Raw genomic sequence first — 19,790 nt, forward strand, 5'->3', positions numbered from 1 at the left:
ACCTAACATCCCTCCTTCGATTTTAGCCTAAGAAACGCTTAAAAGCATTCCAAAAACATCCCAAAATCTACAACAAACTTGAAGAGTCTAGATTCAAAAATAAGGAGATAGCTTGTCTCGGAGATCCGAAATCAAATCCGGAGATAGAACGAAGCAAGGGAGTACGGTACAAGGAGCTATTTTTTTCAGATCTGAGGGAACAAAGTCCTTACTATCGGAAAGGTATAAGTTTTTTTTAGCAATGTAATTTATTTGGGAAGTTAGTAGAGACCAGCTTTGGCCGGGCGGGGTTGGTGCCTAACACCTTCCAACCCCGTAACTTGATCCCCGGACCTTTTTTTTTTTCTTTCGTAGATTAGTTTGCCTTTTTTTAAGAGTTAGTTTGGTTCCTAGACCTTAATAACTAGGTGGCGACTCCCAAACCTCAAGGGTCAAAAGCGGATCCGCGCACCCCGCGGATCGAGGACGCTTTCAGTTGTGTGTTGCTATTGTGTGTTGTTGTTACTTTTGTGTTGTTGTGCGTTGCTGGCAGCAACATATACAAAAAAAAAAATATATCAATTTTTTCAAATAAGAAAGAAGTTTTTTGGTGTTGCTCAACAAAATAAAAATTAATTTTTTTTCTTAAAAGAAATAATAAAAAATAATTTTTTTTTAAGAATGATCATAATTTATTATCTCGACAATTATCATTCTATTCTTAACTTAATATATTATTTGAAATCTCAACTTGTTTAAGGTCGCCCAAAATGATATTTGATTGGACCATAAAGATAAAAAAAATTGTTTTGATTTATTCTATGCTGGTTTCAATGTTAAATCTGATTGAATATTCTGTGATTGCCCATTTGATATGCCATGATCTGATATATTTTTATGATGAGCAAGCTTTGATCTTGAATTGAATATTATCGATGCTGTTTATATTTTGTTTAATATTTTAAATACATACTGTGATAATTTGATTTGGCCCATAGGCCTATTGATGGGACTATCGTTGTTCTTCTCACCGGAATTAATAATAATCTTACTTTTACCTTACTTGTGGGGCAAGTAGGGGATCGAACCCAAGAGAAATGAGGAATAAAGCTAAGCTAAGAAGATAAAATTCAAATTAATTAAAAAGAATTAAAATTATTTTTCTTTGTATTTTTGAACTTATAAGAAGATGTAAAATTGCTAGAAAATAAACTAAAGTAAATGAAATTAAAAGCAAGTAAACTTATGAAATTAGAACACCATTGGAGGTGGATCTACCTAGAACATGTTGATGAGCAATTCCTAGTTTCTAACCTTTTTATAACTCAATCGTAAGGGCTTGATGTTAGCTCTTTAGATCGAAAAGTCTTGCAATTGAAATGAAATAAAGGAACATAAACAAAGTAGAATTCTTTGAAAACTTCCTACTACCAATTATCTAGTTTAAGCATACTTCATCTTGATCTAATCTAAGCATAAAGTATCTATATTAAGAATAAAATGTGCAATAAACTTAAAGAGAACTCATAAGCATTTTAAATAAAAAAAAGGCATGAAATTAGAAATAACACAAGAACTTGCTCTAGGCTTTTCCACTCTTCAATGGAGGGGAACTTAGCCTAATGTCAATATAAGAGAGGGAAGATAAGAGATGAAATAACTTTTCTTCATTTCATAGAGAAACTTACAACTTCTTCTTCTTCTACTTCTTACAAGACTATTTAGCCAAAAGAAAATAACTAGAAAATGAAAATACAAAAAATAAGAGAATAGGCTAAGAGCCTTAGATTAAAGGAGTCTTGGATAAGAGAACCAAGATGGGACCCGTTCTCTAGAAATGAAGGTTCTATTTATAAAGAAAAATGTGTGTAGAAGAGTCTAAAAGTAGCCTCCACTTTTCTTTGCACAAAAAGACAAAATAGGAGAATATGAGTTAAGGATTAGGACATTCCAAAGTGGGCCCAAATACTTTTGCCTGAAGATTTTGATTCCAAATTGTTGATTTTCTACACAAGAAATACACGTAATTAGATTTATCTAGTAAATGAATTTATTTATATATAATTAAGCCTAATTAACACGCAATGTGGTGGTTTGAGGCTTATCATGATTATTATCTTAATATGGAGAAATATGTACAAAAATTCAGATAAATATCCAGAAAATGTGCGTATAATTGAGTGTTTGGAGACACTCATCACACCCACAAACTTACCTTTTTCTAGTCCCTAGAAAATAAAACTGTCACTTTTATAGGCACTTCGACTGCATTTAACGAATGTAATAAGACCTTGAACCGCTAGGTTACCCCTAGTGGATGAGTTTGACTTGTGAGGGTTTACAGAAAATATACCCACAAAATTTGAAAACAACTTTGAAGTAAAAATAGTCAAAATTAAAACTTATATTGAAAAGCACAAATCTTTTTTTTTTCAATCAATTAGAAGTACTGCTTGGTACAGAGTTCTAACCCTTATTTCTCTACAACAAAACTTAGACTTAAATTGACCTTTGAGCGATAGTGATTCTAACTCAGAAATTTAAGAGATTTGATTTCCTAAAATGAGTTTCAACCTTCTAACTATTCAAGAATAACTGGAGTAACTTAGGGTTTAATTTTAAACTTAGCATCTGTCTGGGGTAGTGAGAAGTGTGGATATTCACTTTAATACCTCTAAGGGGCTTTATCTGTGATATTCCAGTATACTTACATTTTTACACTTGATGCCTTTTACCCTACTAAAACTTTATATAAACTTTTGGATCTTTGACTTTTTTTTTGAAAGGTCTCTCCTTTTTTTCTATTACTTCTTCACTCTTTTTCTAAGATAAGTAGGCAGTCCTTTTCAAGGTACCCAGTCTAATTCAATGGTTGTTGTACAAGGTGTATACAACCTAGTTCTGTTTTTCTTCTAATCAGCCAACCAATTGAACAAGGAAGTCAAAGTTCATCAAACCTAGTTTTTCCTTAAACTCTAGGTAGAAAGAAGGTAACAAACTCTCTTAATACAATCTAGACTCTTGGTAACCTTATTAGGAGTGACTATAAACTAAAAGATAACTTTGCTCTAATTTTTTCCTTAGAGAAACACAAATAGGGACTCTAGATCATAGCTTCCAATGAAAGACTGATTAATTTTTTTTGACCAAGTGCTTAAATATACAAGCTACGATTATGAGCAAACTACAACAAAGACACCAATTATTATTATTTTTAAATGAAAGAAGAAAATAATAAGTGGAAATCCGACCCATATACCCCCAAACTTAAACATTATATTATCTTCAATATTTCAACATATAGATGCAAAGGTAAAATTGAAATTGACAAAATGAAATGAAGTGGGTTAGACAGCACCTGAGAAAGATCTTACAGTCCTGTTGATATTTAACATAATGTCCTCTGAAACATATGGGTTGCCTCCCAGAAGCGTTAAGTTTAACGTCTTTAGCCAGACGAAAACGAAGTTAATTTTGATAGACGGGGTCATCGAGGAGAAGAACTTCCTCATGCGGACCATACTCGAGAAAAGGTTTGAGACGTTGGCCATTCACTTTGAAAGTGGATCCATCATTAGGATTAAGGATTTTAACAGCACCATGAGGGTAGACTGTTTGGATAATATATGGGCCAGTCCATCAAGACTTAAGTTTTCTTGGAAAAAGGTGGAGTCTGTTATCATACAACAAAAGTCTTTGATTATGAATGAAATTCCTCCTAAGAATGTGCCTATCGTGAAAGAATTTGGTACGTTCTTTGTACCTTTTGACACAATCATACGAGTCATTTCTAATCTCTTCTAACTCGTCTAGTTGTAACTTTCGCTTCTCACTGGCTTTATTAAAATCAAAGTTGAGGCGTTTGATCGCCCAATATGCACGATGCTCGAGTTCTACAAAGAGATGACAAGCCTTACCAAAAACTAACCGATAAGGAGACATCCCTATGGGTGTCTTGAATGCAGTCCTATAGGCCCAGGGTGAATCACTCAATCTCAAAGAGTAATCTTTCCTTAAAGGATTGACTGTTTTTTCTAAGATAGTCTTTATTTTCCTGTTAGAAATCTCCACCTGCCCACTTGTTTGTGGGTGGTAACGTGTGGCAACCTTATGCATTATGAGGTATTTTTTCATCAGCGCCGCAGAGATCTTGTTGCAAAAATGCGAGCCACCATCACTTATGATAGCTTGCGATGTACCGAATGTTGAAAAAATTGTCTCCTTGATGAATTTTGTCACAACCTTGTGATCGTTAGTTCTACATGCCACAGCTTCGACCCATTTTGACACATAATCAACGGCAACTAGGATATATTGGTAACCTTGGGAGATAGGAAAGGGTCCCATGAAGTCAATGCCCCACACGTCAAAAATTTCGATAATCAGGATAGGATTTTGAGGCATTTCATTTCTCTTAGAGATTTTTCCTACTTTCTGACATCTATCACAAGATTTGCTAAACTCATGGGAATCTTGAAAGATACTAGGGCAGAAAAAACCGCATTGTAAGATTTTCATAGCGGTCTTCTTACCACAGAAGTGCCCTCCGCAAGCATGATTATGATAAAACTCTAGGATATTGACTTGCTCACAGGTTGGAATACAACATCTAATGATTTGATCGGGACAATACTTAAATAAGTATGACTCATCCCAGAAATACCATTTTGTTTTCGACAGAAGACGGAGTTTCTCTTGGCTAGTCATTTCGACTAGGAATTGACCTGTAACTAGGTAGTTGACAATGTCCGCATACCATGGAACGTTGGCTCGAGAGATTTGCATAAGTTGCTCATCGGGAAAAGATTCAGAGATGGGTAAGGACTCCTCAGATGGCTTGTTAACTATCCTAGACAAGTTATCAGCTACGACATTTTCTGCCCATTTTTTGTCTCGGATCTCAGGATCAAACTCTTGTAGGAGTAGAATCCAATGGATTAACCTTGCTTTAGCATCTTTCTTTGATAGAAGGTACTTCAATATTGCATGGTCTATATAGATCACAACTTTAGATCCTATGAGGTAGGGGCAAAATTTTTCAATGGCATAGACCACTGCTAGCATTTCCTTCTCTGTTGTAGAGTAGTTAAGTTAAGCATCGTTAAGGGTTTTACTAGCATATTGGATAACATGAGGTTGTTTTTCGATTCGTTGACCCAAAACAGCGCCTATTGCATAATCTGAAGCGTCGCATATAACTTTGAATGGAATGCTCCAGTTTGGAGGTTGAATAATGGGTGCCGAGGTTAACTCGGGCTTGAGCTTGTTGAACACAGAGAGACATGACTCTGAAAAGTTGAAAGGAACATCCTTTCCCAATAGCTCACATAAAGGTTTCGAGATCTTCCCGAAATCTTTAATGAATCTACGATAGAAACCCGCATGGCCTAGGAATGACCTAATTTCTTTGACCGTTTTAAGAGGTGGCAATTTTTTGATTAGACCTACCTTTGCCTTGTCTACCTCAATCCCCTTAGTAGAAACAATGTGCCCTAGCACAATTCCCGATGTTACCATGAAATAGCATTTTTCCCAATTGAGGACTAGATTGACCTCTTTGCAATGTACAATTACCAAAGTCAAGTGATGGAGACATTCCTCAAAACTTGGTCTGAAAACTGAAAAATCATCCATGAATACTTCGAGATATTTTTCTAGCATATCGGAAAATATACTCATCATGCAACGTTGAAAAGTGGCGGGTGCATTGCACAATCCAAAAGGCATGTGACGATACGCGAAAGTTCCGAAAGGGTAGGTGAAAGTTGTTTTCTCTTGATCGATTGGAGCAACAGGTATCTGGTTGTACCCGGAATAACCATCTAAGAAGCAATAGTAAGAATGTCCTGCCAGACGCTCTAACATTTGATCAATAAAGGTAAGGGGAAATGATCCTTAGGAGTCATTGAGTTGAGTTTCTTGTAGTCAATACAAACTCTCCATCCATTTTGGACTCGAGTGGGGATTTATTCATTGTCTTGGTTCACTATCACAGTGATACCAGACTTCTTAGGAACTACTTGTATAGGACTCACTCAACGACTGTCAGAGATAGGATAGATAATACCTGTATCTAGCAATCTCATCACTTCCATCCGAACTACGTCTTTCATGATAGGATTTAGCCATCTCTGAGGTTCTAAGGAAGGCTTAGCGAAATCCTCTAAACGAATATGGTGCATTACCACAGATGGACTAAGTCCCTTGATGTTAGCTATGCTCCAACCAATAGCTTCTTGATGTTCTTTTAATACTCCTAACAACTTTCACTCTTGAACTTCATTGAGGTGAGAGGAAATGATCACGGGCAAGGTTTGATTCTTGCCAAGAAATGCATATCTCAAGGTCTCTGGAAGTGACTTGAGTTCTAATTTTGGAGGCTCGACATGAGAAGGAACAAGATTGGATATGCGCACAGGAAGACTTTCAGCTTTTGTGTGCCACAACACAGAATCTAAGAGTGGAACAGATTGAAGCAAAGCATTGACTTCGCTTATAGACTTTTCGACGTCCAAGTCATGGCCAAAGTGAGCCAAACATTTCGTTAGGGGATCAAAGTACCCTAACTCTTAATACGTTTGATTGACTAGCGTATTTATCATGTTCACTTCTTCCATACCATCATCTACATCAATTTCTTAGAAATTGTGGAAGAGGTTTAGTTTCACTTTCATATCCCCAAAGGCTAAAATCATAATATCGTTTCTACAACGAATGACTGCATCAGACGTGGCTAAGAATGGACGTCCTAAGATGATAGGAATATGACTGTTCAAATTGATGACTAAGATAACATAGTCAACAAGGAAATAAAAATCTTTGACTTTAACTATCACGTCCTCAACTATACCCTTTGAAATTTTTATGGACCAATTGGCTAGACTCAATGTGATATCGATGGGTTTCAAAACCCCCAAACCTAATTATTTATAAATCGAATATGGTAAAAGGTTCACACTGGCCCCTAAATCTAAGAAACATTTTTCGACCACTTGATTTTTAATAGGAATAGAAATTGATGGACATCCAGGATCCTTAAATTTTGGTGCAATCGTTTGTTGGATGAGTGACGAAGCTTGGACTGCCATGATGACTTCTTGAGGAAAATGTATTTTTCTTTTGGCTATGGTCAAATCCTTTAGGAATTTCGCATAAGAAAATATCTGCTTAATGACATCTAAGAATGGGATATTGATATGCACATTTTGGAAGACTTTTAAGATACCCTCAAACTGCTTACCTTTTTTAGAATCTCTAAAGCGATGGTGAAATTGAGCTTTTGAAATTGGCAAAATGATGGGAGGATTTTCCAAATCTTTCTCCTTCTTTTTTGGAGACTCTATGACTTTTTCTCCCTTGTCAATAGGTTGGACCTTGTTGTCTACCTTCTTTCCAGAAAACAAGGTATGAATAACCTGGATTGAGTCTTGTGGAGCTCTAGAATGACTTCCTATTTCATATTGACCTTTCGATCCGTTTGGAATCAAAGGTTGACCTCTAGGGTTAGGGATAGTCTGACTAGGAAATTGACTTTTCTTTCTCCCACTCAAGGAGAGAGCTAACTATCCCAACTGAATTTCCATCTTAGCTATGGATTGCGCAGTGACCTGTTTAATCTGAGTTTGATTTTGATGGGTTTGCTGTTGAGTTTGGATGAACTGTTATTGTTGCGTTATCAACTCGGCAATCATAGATTCTAAGGACGACTATTGTTGGGCAAGCTACGTGTAATTGGTCATGGGATCTGGTATGATGGCTCTACAATCTGTAGATTTTTGGGGTTGATAAGGGACTTGAGGAACAATGGCTTGGTTTGTGGAAGAATCAGATTGCCTAGGAAAAGTCCTATTGTAACTTGACGGACCACTAGATTGAATAGATTCGTTCTGTCTATACGATAAATTAGGATGGAACCTATTATCTGGGTGATACATTTGGCTAAAAGAGTTCGGGGTTGACTTCCTAAAAGTACTATAACCATTAATCGCATTTGCTTGCTCAGCTTTGATTTGAGGCAAGGTGGGACAATACTCAACCAAATGGTCGTTGCCGTCGCATATGACGCACAAAGAACTTGGTTCAACAGTCACTTGCGAAATTGTACGAGGGTCTAGGTGAGGTTTGGATGCTGAGATAGTAAAAGCATCTAACTTCTTCGTGAGATTGTTCATCCCACTCACTAGACTAGACATAGCATTTTTTAGATCAGGGTCTACCTTCATCTCATATATGCTTGTCTTCCTAACTGGATCATCTGTATCAAACTCTTCTTAGTTAGTGCTCCAATTTTGAGCACTCTCGGCTAACTCTACGAGGAAATCGTACGCTTGGTTGGGACTCTGGTTCATGAACTGACCCTTATGCATTGACTCGACTAAGGTACGTTGATTCATTGTTAATCCTCTATAAAAAATTTTCACCAATTGTGCTTTGTCAATGCCAGGATGTGGGCACTTGACCAATAAATCATTGAATCTTTCCCAAGTTTGGAAAAATTCATCATCAAGACGGGCTCTAAAATTTCTAATGGAGTCCTTCATTTTCTTAGTGTTGTCCATGGGGTAGAATTTGGCCATAAATTTCTTGGATAGTAGATCCCAGGTAGATAAGGAATTGGGTGTTAGGGAGTTCTACCATGCAGCTGCGTGGTCTTCCAAAGATAATGGGAACAGAATAAGCTTGATACTCTCCTTATCTAGATTCTGATTTCTAAAAGTTTGACATATAGTCAAGAATCGATTTAGGTAGGTGTAAGGTTGTTCACGCTCTTAATTGTGGAACTTAGGGAGCACATTGATGGTGGCAGCCCTAATTTCAAACTGAGGTGCATTGTTCAATGATAAAACAATGCATGTAGGAGGAGATGCGGAAGCTGGAACGAAGAGGTCATTGAGAGTTCGCTCTCGATCACCCATCATAACTACTGATGGTGTCTTGCGTATCCTACTGATGGTACGTTCGATCTCAGGATCAAATGGTTCTAACACGTTGTTTTGTGAATGTCTACCAAGCATGCAAATCACATAGGCGATCAAAATATCACGAAAAGAAAAGACTGGACCTAGATAGGTTGCCTAAAGCTAGACAGCTCCTAACTGGGTAGAAATAGCACAACTAGCCTTCCAACTCGATTCTATGAAGTCAATTTTGAGTCATTCGGATCTCCAGATCGGAGGTGGCGCACAATACATAAGCAAGGGCATTCTTAAGTCACTTTCCTTCTTGAATAGACTGAGTCTATCACCTCAAAGGGCAAGATCTTACTAGATACAAAAATGACCAAGAAGTGTAATTGGCACAACTTGAAGCGAAATTTCTCCTATTGAGCTCGTTAGCCCTATAGTCAAGTCTAATTTATTTTAATTAATTTGATTAGATGACTAGTGAGTTGATTATCCTAATTAGAGCAAGGAATTGGTAATGACTTCCAATCCTTATCTTATCATGCCATCCCTAGGAGAGGGGTGCTCTTTACTACTTAATCAACTATTTCAAGTGTGTGCAAATTGAAAAAATAACACACAAAGACAAGGAGTAACCCACTAGCAAAGAGATGTGTGGGTGTTTCGGAATTACCTCACATGCTATACGGGGTGAAGACAATTTGAGTCGACTTAGGCCACCAACTCCAATTTTGGTGTGCGAACCTAAGGAGTCGTGACGGTATTGTCCACCCGTCGTCCTTCCTTAGTCTATTACAATCCAAGCCTTCTTGGATAAATAAAAAAAATTACAAAGAATCTTATACAAGTATTTCTAAAATAGAAAAATAAACCTAACTAAAGATTCAAGGAAATTGAAAGAAAAGAAAAAAAAATGTTCACCTACAAGAAGCAAAACAGAAATGTTAGCAGAAATGATAGTAAACGGACTCAAAAATAGAATCTGAGTTACAACAATCTTGCTAACTGTGTCACATTTTATAAAAAATTTCATTCTACCCCAAATCGATATATTATAATAGATAATCGGAGATCGGAGTAGAAAGTTACAGTCAGTTTAAGTTCTGCTGTCAAGGGTGAAAAAACAAACGGGAATGACTTTTTCTTTTTTTCAATGGTTTTTTCTTCTTTATTTTCTCTTAAAACCTCAAGAACACTTGAACTTATAGAAAGAAATCAAAATAAAAAAATAAAATAAAATAAAAATGAAAGAAATGAATTTTAAATCAAAACTTACCACTACTACCTTTACCTTTCCCCGGCAGCGGTGCCAAAATTTTGATGGGACTATCGTTGTTCTTCTTACTGGACTTAATAATAATCTTACTTTTACCTTACTTGTGGGGCAAGTAGGGGATCTAACCCAAGAGAAATGAGGAATAGAGCTAAGCTAAGAAGATAAAATTCAAATTAACTAAAAATAATTAAAACTGTTTTTCTTTATATTTTTGAACTTATAAGAAGATGTAAAATTGCTAGAAAATAAACTAAAGTAAATGAAATTAAAAGCAAGTAAACTTATGAAATTAAAACACCATTAGAGGTGCATCTACCTAGAACATGTTGATGAGCAATTCCTAGTTTCTAGTCTTTTTATAACTCAATCGTAAGGGTTTGGTGTTAGCTCCTTAGATCGAAAAGTCTTGCAATTGAAATGAAATAAGGGAATATAAACAAAGTAGAATTCTTTGAAAACTTCCTACTACCAATTATCTAGTTTAAGCATACTTTATCTTGATCTAATCTAAGCATAAAGTATCTATATTAAGAATAAAATGTGCAAGAAACTTAAAGAGAACTCATAAGCATTTTAAATAAAAGAAAGGCATGAAATTAGAAATAATACAAGAACTTGCTCTAGGCTTTTCCACTCTCCAATGGAGGGGAACTTAGCCTAATGTCATTGCAAGAGAGGGAAGATAAGAGATGAAATAACTTTTCTTCATTTCATAGAGATACTTACAATTTCTTCTTCTTGTACTTCTTACAAGACTATTTAGCCAAAAAAAAAAACTAGAAAATGAAAAGACAAAAAATAAGAGAATAGGCTAAGAGCCTTAGATTAAAGGAGTCTTGGTTAAGAGAACCAAGATGAGATCCTTTATCTAGAAATGGAGGTTCTATTTATAGAGAAAAATGTGTGTAGAAGAGTTTAAAAGTAGCCTCCACTTTTCTTTGCACAAAAAGAAAAAATATGAGAATATGAGTTAAGGATTAGGGCATTCCAAAGGATTATGGCATTCCAAAGTGGGCCTAAATGCTTTTGCCTTGAGATTTTGATTCCAAATTGTTGATTTTCTGCACAAGAAATACACGTAATTAGATTTATCTAGTAAATAAATTTATTTATATATAATTAAGCCTAATTAACATTCAACGTGGTGGTTTGAAACTTATCATGATTATTATCTTAATATGGAGAAATAGGTACAAAAATTAAGACAAATATTTGAAAAATGTGCGTATAATTGAGTGTTTGGAGACACTCATCACCTACTCATCTGAAAATGCTCCAGGTACACTCCACCCTACTTTGCATACACCATTAACACGTTTATTTTGTTACAATGCACGCTTGGATGTCCCTTCTAGCCAACGTGGCACTAGTACGTAGTCCGGTCTTTTCAGAGATGCGATGTCATTCATGAAATCACAACTCCAGTCACGTACCTTAGGGTATATAAAACTGGGGCATCAGTACCGTTTGATCAGGTGACTTTGAAAGGTATATCAATGGATCCATGCTGGGGTGACCTGAACCTTTTGTCTTATTGTAAGCCACACAGTCACATGTCCCGATTGGCAACGTAGTACTAGTATGTGGTTGGTCCCCTCGTTGGATGCTAAACTATTTATTAAAGTTATAACCCTAGACTCGTACCTATACGTTATATCAAAGATAATCCAAGTTCACCAATTGCACTTCTTGGTCAAAATCAATGCTTAAGTAAGATCATGTCCTGCTGTACCCTACTGTACAAGGGGGATAGACTACGTCTATTTTAGACGAGAGGTATTTAAGAGGCCCCTTACTTAACATTGTACACCACCTCTCAACTGGGGATTAAACTAACTGCTTTTGACTTCAGAGAAGTGGGTTGGAATTTTAGATTATTACATATACAGTATATCAAACCAAGTCACCACGTACCGTTTGATTATGCTCGAGAGGTGTATAGGTGCACTTGGGCAAGGTTGGCTAGATAAATTGTATTACACGTAGTAAACCTAGAGTTTAGGAACCTTCCTATAGGTCACGACCCGAATCGACTATGGGTGTTCCCGGGTTCTTTTAATCAATCCAACCAACAGGTAAGTGGGCGGACCGATCCAGACCGTTCAAACTAGACCCGTAATATCAGTCCGACCCAATGTGTAAAATGTAAGTCAATTGGTCCTATCGACAAATGGATCAAACTGATCAACATGAAACCGGTTGGACTAATTGGTTTTACCTTCAAAGATTCAGACCATTTTATACCGAAAGGATTCGAACTTAGAGTCAAATTATTTTGTCTGATCAGAGGTTCTATCCCAATCAGGGGTAAACCCGTGACTAATCTATTTCACCTTTTTGGTCACTATAGACTTATAGTACATTTGGATTTGATATTTCCCACCAGACTTGTGCTAATTTATATCAAAATTTTAATCATGTGGTTAAGAGTCAAACCTTCAGAATCGATGGTAAATCTTAGGTGCCCCTAAACGTTTTAAACCCTCATCTGCGTCATTTTGGGTTCGTCAAAAGAGATGTCTAGTCAAAATACCAATGTCAAGTTCAAGTAGTCCATCCACCCAGAAGGACCTTCCCACCTTGTAGATAAACATACTTGTCTTTTTTTTAGTTTCAGTTCAGTTTTTGCCAGTCTTTAAACTCAATTGGTCATTTCACTTACGTTAGTCTTGCTTTAATTTTTGAATTTTAGTTGAGTTTGTTAGTCAATGTTTTTAAAAGAAGCTTCTGATTATCATGTGTGTAATAACGATTTGAGCATAATATCAAACATGAGGAATGACTCAAAGCTCACTAATCGAACTTGATAAATATTAGAATTAAAGAGTATACTCAAGAAGTGCAAATTGGTACTATATTATCTTGAGGGGAACATGAGAGAATTGTAAACTTAAATTCAACAACATTCCTGTTTAGTCTCATGATGATTGCACGAAAATAGATCAAGTCCTAAAGTTGAGGATAGACTTCAAAATCAAAGATTATTAGTCAAGAATGATGTAGATGAAACCATCGATAAAGGTGCTAAGATCCGCAAGAAAGGATTTATCATGTTTTTCACTCGAGAGAGAAAAGTTCTCATTCGTAAAAGAATATGAGATTTTCTTCGAAGTTTGGAAAGGGTTGAATGAGTCAATGTCAAATACGAAGAACTCAATCACACTTATTTTCGTAGAAGAGGACTGAAGATTTTTCCTTTTTCAAAAGAAGACTTTACTTGACAGAGTAATCCAGATACCGAGTTCCTGAAACTTAGACCAAGTCAAGTAGCAATACACCAAAGGAGGCTTCCTTTAGTCGAACCATTTCCCTGTCTTACCAAAACAAAAGATAACTTTCTTTAGCCCATCGTAGCCTCTAAAAAAATTAAATAACCTATTTCTTACTAAACCAAACCATCCAACTTCGGGAGGGAAGTTTAATTATGAACTATGTTTTGACTTGATCCCAAAAGAAAAAGAAATATTTGGGGTACGTAGGCAATCTGAGAAGTTATTTCAGGTTCGGTCACGCAAAAAATGTATTCTCATAAGAAAAGTGCCATCCAAAAGGAAAATCCCCTATTGAAAGATTCAAAAGCAGAGAATACCAAACTAGGGGCATTAGAAAGAAAGAGTCTAAAGAATTTATAGAAAAAATGACAAAAAAAGATAATATTAGACTAGGGGCATTTTGGGAAGTTGAGATTTTTACCCTTTCTTTCTAAACCATGTCCTAAGCCCACTTATTAAGTCCTCATGAATGCTAATTGACTCGATTAAGGTATAGAGAACCAAGAAACTATCAAGTTAAATATTCAAGATCATCGAAAAAAAAGAGAAGCCCGCTAAGTCAAAAATCTAGAAAAACGACTTAAGCAAAAATTAAGGCATAACTATGAAAAAGAAAGCATGCTAGGTTCAAAACCTAAAAAGACGATCTAAGCAAAAATTAAGGCATCTTTAGAAAAAGAAAAGAAAAAATCGATAGGTTAAAAATCGAGAAAGGCAATCTAAGCAAAAATTAGGACATCATCAAATGAGAGAAAATGTCTCATTAAGAAGAAAAATTCAGAAGGAATCTTGTGCAGAAACTAGGTAATACAGAACCATTCAAGCCACAACATTCGTTTTTTAGCCAAGAGCTCACATCCTACGAAGACAATGTTGAAGTCGAAAAAAATCAGAAGTCATCTTAAACATTGTAAGATCTTCAAGAGTATGTTTACTTGTTTAAGTGTTCGCTAATGGAAGATGTAGAATTATCAATCACTTTGAAGAGAAAGATCTTCTATTATAATATTTATCAAGATTTTTTAAGTTCAGCTCAAGCAATTTTCAAAAGAAATTTGAAAGAAAATGATCAATCCCTTATTGCACATATGATAATCTTAAGAGTCTTAAATTTAAGGGAATGTCAGTTCTTCTATCTGTCATGCATCAGAGTCCATATTTTTCAAGCGTAATCCATTTCATCAGTCTCGTAATCAAGTTCTAGTTAAAGTTAACCTTGAAATTAGGGGCATTTTTTAAAGTTATTTAATTTCAAAGTTTTGTTCTTAATTACATGATAAAAAGGAAAATCTTACTTAAAAGTCCGATGAAGTCCAATGATAATTATGAATCCAGATGCATGATAAGCCAATAAAGACCCAATCTTTCAAACTTTGAGCTCGATTTTGAATCATAGAATGAATTAATATGATTGTTTAAGTTCTTATAAATTTAAGCCCGAGAAACATGGCATAGTAAGTTCGAGTCCGAGAAACTAGACTCTAACTTTTTTTGAATTATAGAATGAATTAATAGGATTGTTTAAGTTCCTATAAATCTGAGCCCGAGAAACATGACTTAGTGAGTTCGAGTATGAGAAACTAGACTCCAACTTTTTTTGAATCATAGAATGAATTAATAGGATTGTTTAAGTTCCTATAAAGCTGAGACCGAGAAACGTGGCTTAATAAGTTCGAGTCCGAGAAGCGAGACTCCAACGTTTTTTTGAATCATAGAATGAATTAATAAGATTGTTTAAATTTCTATAAATCTAAGCCTGAGAAACGTGGCTTAGTAAGTTCGAGTCCGAGAAACGAGACTCCAACTTTTTTTGAATCATAGAATGAATTAATAGGATTGTTTAAGTTCTTATAAATCTAAGTCCGAGAAACGTGGTTTAGTAAGTTCGAGTTTGAGAAACGAGACTCTAACTTGTTTTGAATCATAGAATGAATTAACAGGATTGTTTATGTTCCTTAGCCTGAGAAGCGTGGTTACAATAGGCTCGAGTCCGATAAACGAGATTCAAACTTTTTCAAACTCTAAAAATGAATTTCAAATAGGATTTAACAAAGTTCCTACCATGTTATGACTCCAATTACCTCATTATTCAACCTCGCCATGATTGCTTTCGTTGCATAAGCATATTTCAATTTTAAATCATTATTGTCAGTGAGAGAAGATCTCTAGGACCTGACACCTTTTTACTCAGTAAACATCACACCATTGCACACACATGCACTTTTGCATTAGTCAGGGATAATTTTCTAAATTTTGAGAATCTAACATCGTCAGTGAGAGTTCAAGCTTGAGGACCTGACAAACTTATTCGAAGAGAGTTTTACCCTCAAGGATCCGAACATCCCGACGAATTGTTAAATTTGACTATAAAATGAATTATCATTAACTTTGGCATTCGGATATCACACTATCTACTAAAATAGATTTGCTATCTAGTTTGCTTCAACTCACTGCCAAAGAGGGCATCTGTAGACACCCCATATTTGCACTTACCTGATTAATCAACTCATCAACCCAATTGTGACGGTTCCCAATGATGGATGGTTATTCCAATGCTCTAGTTGTTATCAGATATGTTTTAAAAATTCGGATGAGGTATCTCAAGTAAACAAAACTGTAGAAATCACGCTACGTTAGGAAAATGTACTCCAAAAACATAGAAATCATCATTTTTCAGATAAAAAGAAGCTTCACAATAAAAATTACTAAAAATGACTAAATTACCAAAATACCGCTAACATCAAAACATCCCTAGAACCAACATTACGCTTAGGAAAACCCTTTCAAACACATAAAACAACAAATCGAAATCAAATAAACCATTTCGCCAATTTTGACAAAATTACGAAAGTGCCCCTCATAAAGTTCATGACCATTTTGCCCAAAATTTTTTATAAATGATACAAACCAATATTTCCATTGAATTCCTTACGAAAAATCAATTTCAAAACATCCTGGAACGTTGAAAAACGACTTAAAACGCAAAAAGTCCACTCTGAGGATAAAACGATAATTTTACAATTTTAATAATTAAAATTTTTAAAATTAATAATTAAAACAGTAATTAATTTAAAGTGAAATCCTAATTAAAATTAAATTTTTTTAAGTCAAGTTAATCAAGTAAGACTTAAGTCAAAATCCTAAAATCTAGTTAATCAAGTGAGACTAAAGTCAAATCCTAAATTCTAGTTAATCAAGTGAGACTTAAGTCAAAACCCTAATCAGTCTAACAAGACCAAAGTCAAATCCTAACCCTATTAGAATTCTAATTAAACTCTAAAACTATTTAAAAGAAAAATAATCTAACTCTAACTCTATCTAAAAAGCTCTTAAAAAAATCTATAAATAGGGGTCTCCACACCCTAATCTCGTAGATCAAAATAAACCCTAAGAAAAGTAGGTCAAAAAACTTCCCTAGTGTGACGCCCCGCCGAATACTAACACAAATCCCCATGTTAGATCTCGAGGTACTAGGTGGCACCTCGAAATTTCGGCATGGTCTCCTCTGTTTATGTTAGCATTCCAAGGCGTTCAACCTGCACTTGATAAACGACATACAATCCTGCATACATATACAAAATATAATACTAGCGGAAGCTTAAATACGTCTAATAACGAATGAAATATCAGAGTGCGGAAGAATAATCAAAATACAAGATTATACAATTATTTCTCACTCTAACAAAAGTCCTAACGCTCAGAACAAAATCTATAACATTACCTAGACAAACTACCACCACTAGAGGGATGTAGCCCTAATACTCACCAAGTGATAAACTCTGGCTGTCTATCTGACCCACCAGATGATTCTCACTCATACTCTATACCTGTCTCGTCAAGCTTCAGATCTGAAACTAAAAAAATGGAGAAGGAAAGGGTGAGTAACAATGGTTACCCAGTAAGGAAACAAACAATTTCTGCCAATAATCCCTCCTAGTATTAACGAATAAGCATACTGAATCATTTTAAAATAATCAAAGTTTTACATAGTAAACTACGATTAACTGGTACATATAGCCATGGTGAGCAACTAAACATTTTAAAACTCACATTACATCGATCAGCAGTACTCACTATAACATTCTCTTTTTATACAAATATAATTGATCAAATGGAAACAATAAACATGGATTTCATTTTATATATCAAAATAAGCAACAGATACATAATACACAATGGTGAAGTATTGGAATTAGAGTGTTGGGATTCACGACTGGATCGCTCCCAGTCGGGACATGATGTTACAATTTCTCTCTGGCTTTTAGTTCCTGATTTTGTGGCCGGTCGCTGCCCTTACCACGTTTGGTTGACCATTTATCCGGCTCAGGCTGGCCGTTTGACGTGACCGTAAGCAATGGGTCTCTTTTCGATGTGTCAGAACGTTCGACTACTATAGATTGTTAGTAATCACTGACCAATCATTTTTGTCTTTGCCTATCAGGCGTACATGTGATTCCTAAATATGCAAACCATTCGTATACGACCACCTTTACATTACAAGTTCACTGGTAAAGATAGAGAGGAATATCCCGAATTTTAGTTGTGACTCCACTCTCATACGCGTCCCATACCACGTATGAGTTTGGTGGTCCCTACCGTACATCCCAGGATAGTACATCACTCCGGATGATATGACGCACTATCCATTCAGGCATTCACAAACTCTTTAACAGCTCACAAAATAGCTACATATATATATTATTTTCATTTGAAAACAAAAGAGAAATTAACAATACAAGGTTGAGAATAGATATCCAGTTTCCTACCATGCAAGTGTGGCCACCCGGCCTAACATAAATAACATAACGGAGCGCCTCGTGCTAAAAGAAATTTAAATAAACATGCAACCTACAATATTATTGATGAGTGTCTCCAAACACTCAATTATAAGCACATTTTCCGGATATTTATCTTGATTTTTGTACCTATTTCTCTATATTAAGATAATAATCATGATAAGCCTCAAACCACCACGTTGCATGTTAATTAGGCTTAATTATATATAAATAAATTCATTTACTAGATAAATCTAATTACGTGTGTTTCTTGTGCAGAAAATCAACAATTTGGAATCAAAATCTCAAGGCAAAAGCATTTGGGCCCACTGTGGAATGCCCTAATCCTTTGGAATGCCCTAATCCTTAACTCATATTCTCCTCTTTTCTCTTTTTGTGCAAAGAAAAGTGGAGGCTACTTTTAGACTCTTCTACACACATTTTTCTCTATAAATAGAGCCTTCATTTCTAGAGAAAAGGTCCCATCTTGGTTCTCTTATCCAAGACTCCTTTAATCTAAGGCTCTTAGCCTATTCTCTTAGTTTTTGTATTTTCATTTTCTAGTTATTTTCTTTTGGTTAAATAGTCTTGTAAGAAGTAGAAGAAGAAGAAGTTGTAATTTTCTCCATGAAATGAAGAAAAGTTCTTTCATCTCTTATCTTCCCTCTCTTGCAATGACATTAGGCTAAGTTCCCCTCCATTGGAGAGTGGAAAAGCCTAGAGCAAGTTCTTGTGTTATTTCTAATTTTATGCCTTTCTTTTATTTAAAATGCTTATGAATTCTCTTTAAGTTTCTTGCACATTTTATTCTTAATATAGATACTTTATGCTTAGATTAGATCAAGATAAAGTATGCTTAAATTAGATAATTTGTAGTAAGAAATTCTCAAGAAATTCTACTTTGTTTTGGTTCCTTTATTTCATTTTAATTGTAAAACTTTCCGATCTAAGGAGCTAACACCAAGCCCTTATGATTGAGTTATAAAAAGGCTAGAGACTAGAAATTGCTCATTAACATGTTTTAGGTAGATCCACCTCCAATGGTGTTTTAATTCATAAGTTTACTTGCTTTTAATTTCATTTACTTTAGTTTATTTTCTAGCAATTTTATATCTTATTATAAGTTCAAAAATACAAAGAAAAACAGTTTTAATTCCTTTTAGTTAATTTGAATTTTATTTTCTTAGCTTAGCTCTATTCCTCCTTTCTCTTGGGTTCGTCCCCTACTTGCCCCACAAGTAAGGTAAAATTAAGATTATTATTAACTCCGATGAGAAGAACAACGATAGTCTCATCAATTATCCCTGGATATCTGTTCACCAACCTACACACAACACAACAACGTAAAATGCAGACATCACCCCTCGGGTGTGACTCTGACATTTTACCATTTCATACCCTTTTTCCCTCTTTCCGATTTTTACAATTTTCAATTTCTTCAATAAAATATCCATTTTCTGATATTCATCAACTCAATATGAGTTCATTGAATATTAAATCACATTTTCCAACTAAATAATTTATTTTTATCAATAATATTGAAAAAGAAAATAAATTTTATATTAAAACGGGGTCCGAGCAGTGC

Source organism: Akebia trifoliata, chromosome 11 (assembly GCF_017979445.1).
Source record: "Akebia trifoliata isolate Shusen 1 chromosome 11, ASM1797944v1, whole genome shotgun sequence".
NCBI classification, from domain to species: domain Eukaryota; kingdom Viridiplantae; phylum Streptophyta; class Magnoliopsida; order Ranunculales; family Lardizabalaceae; genus Akebia; species Akebia trifoliata.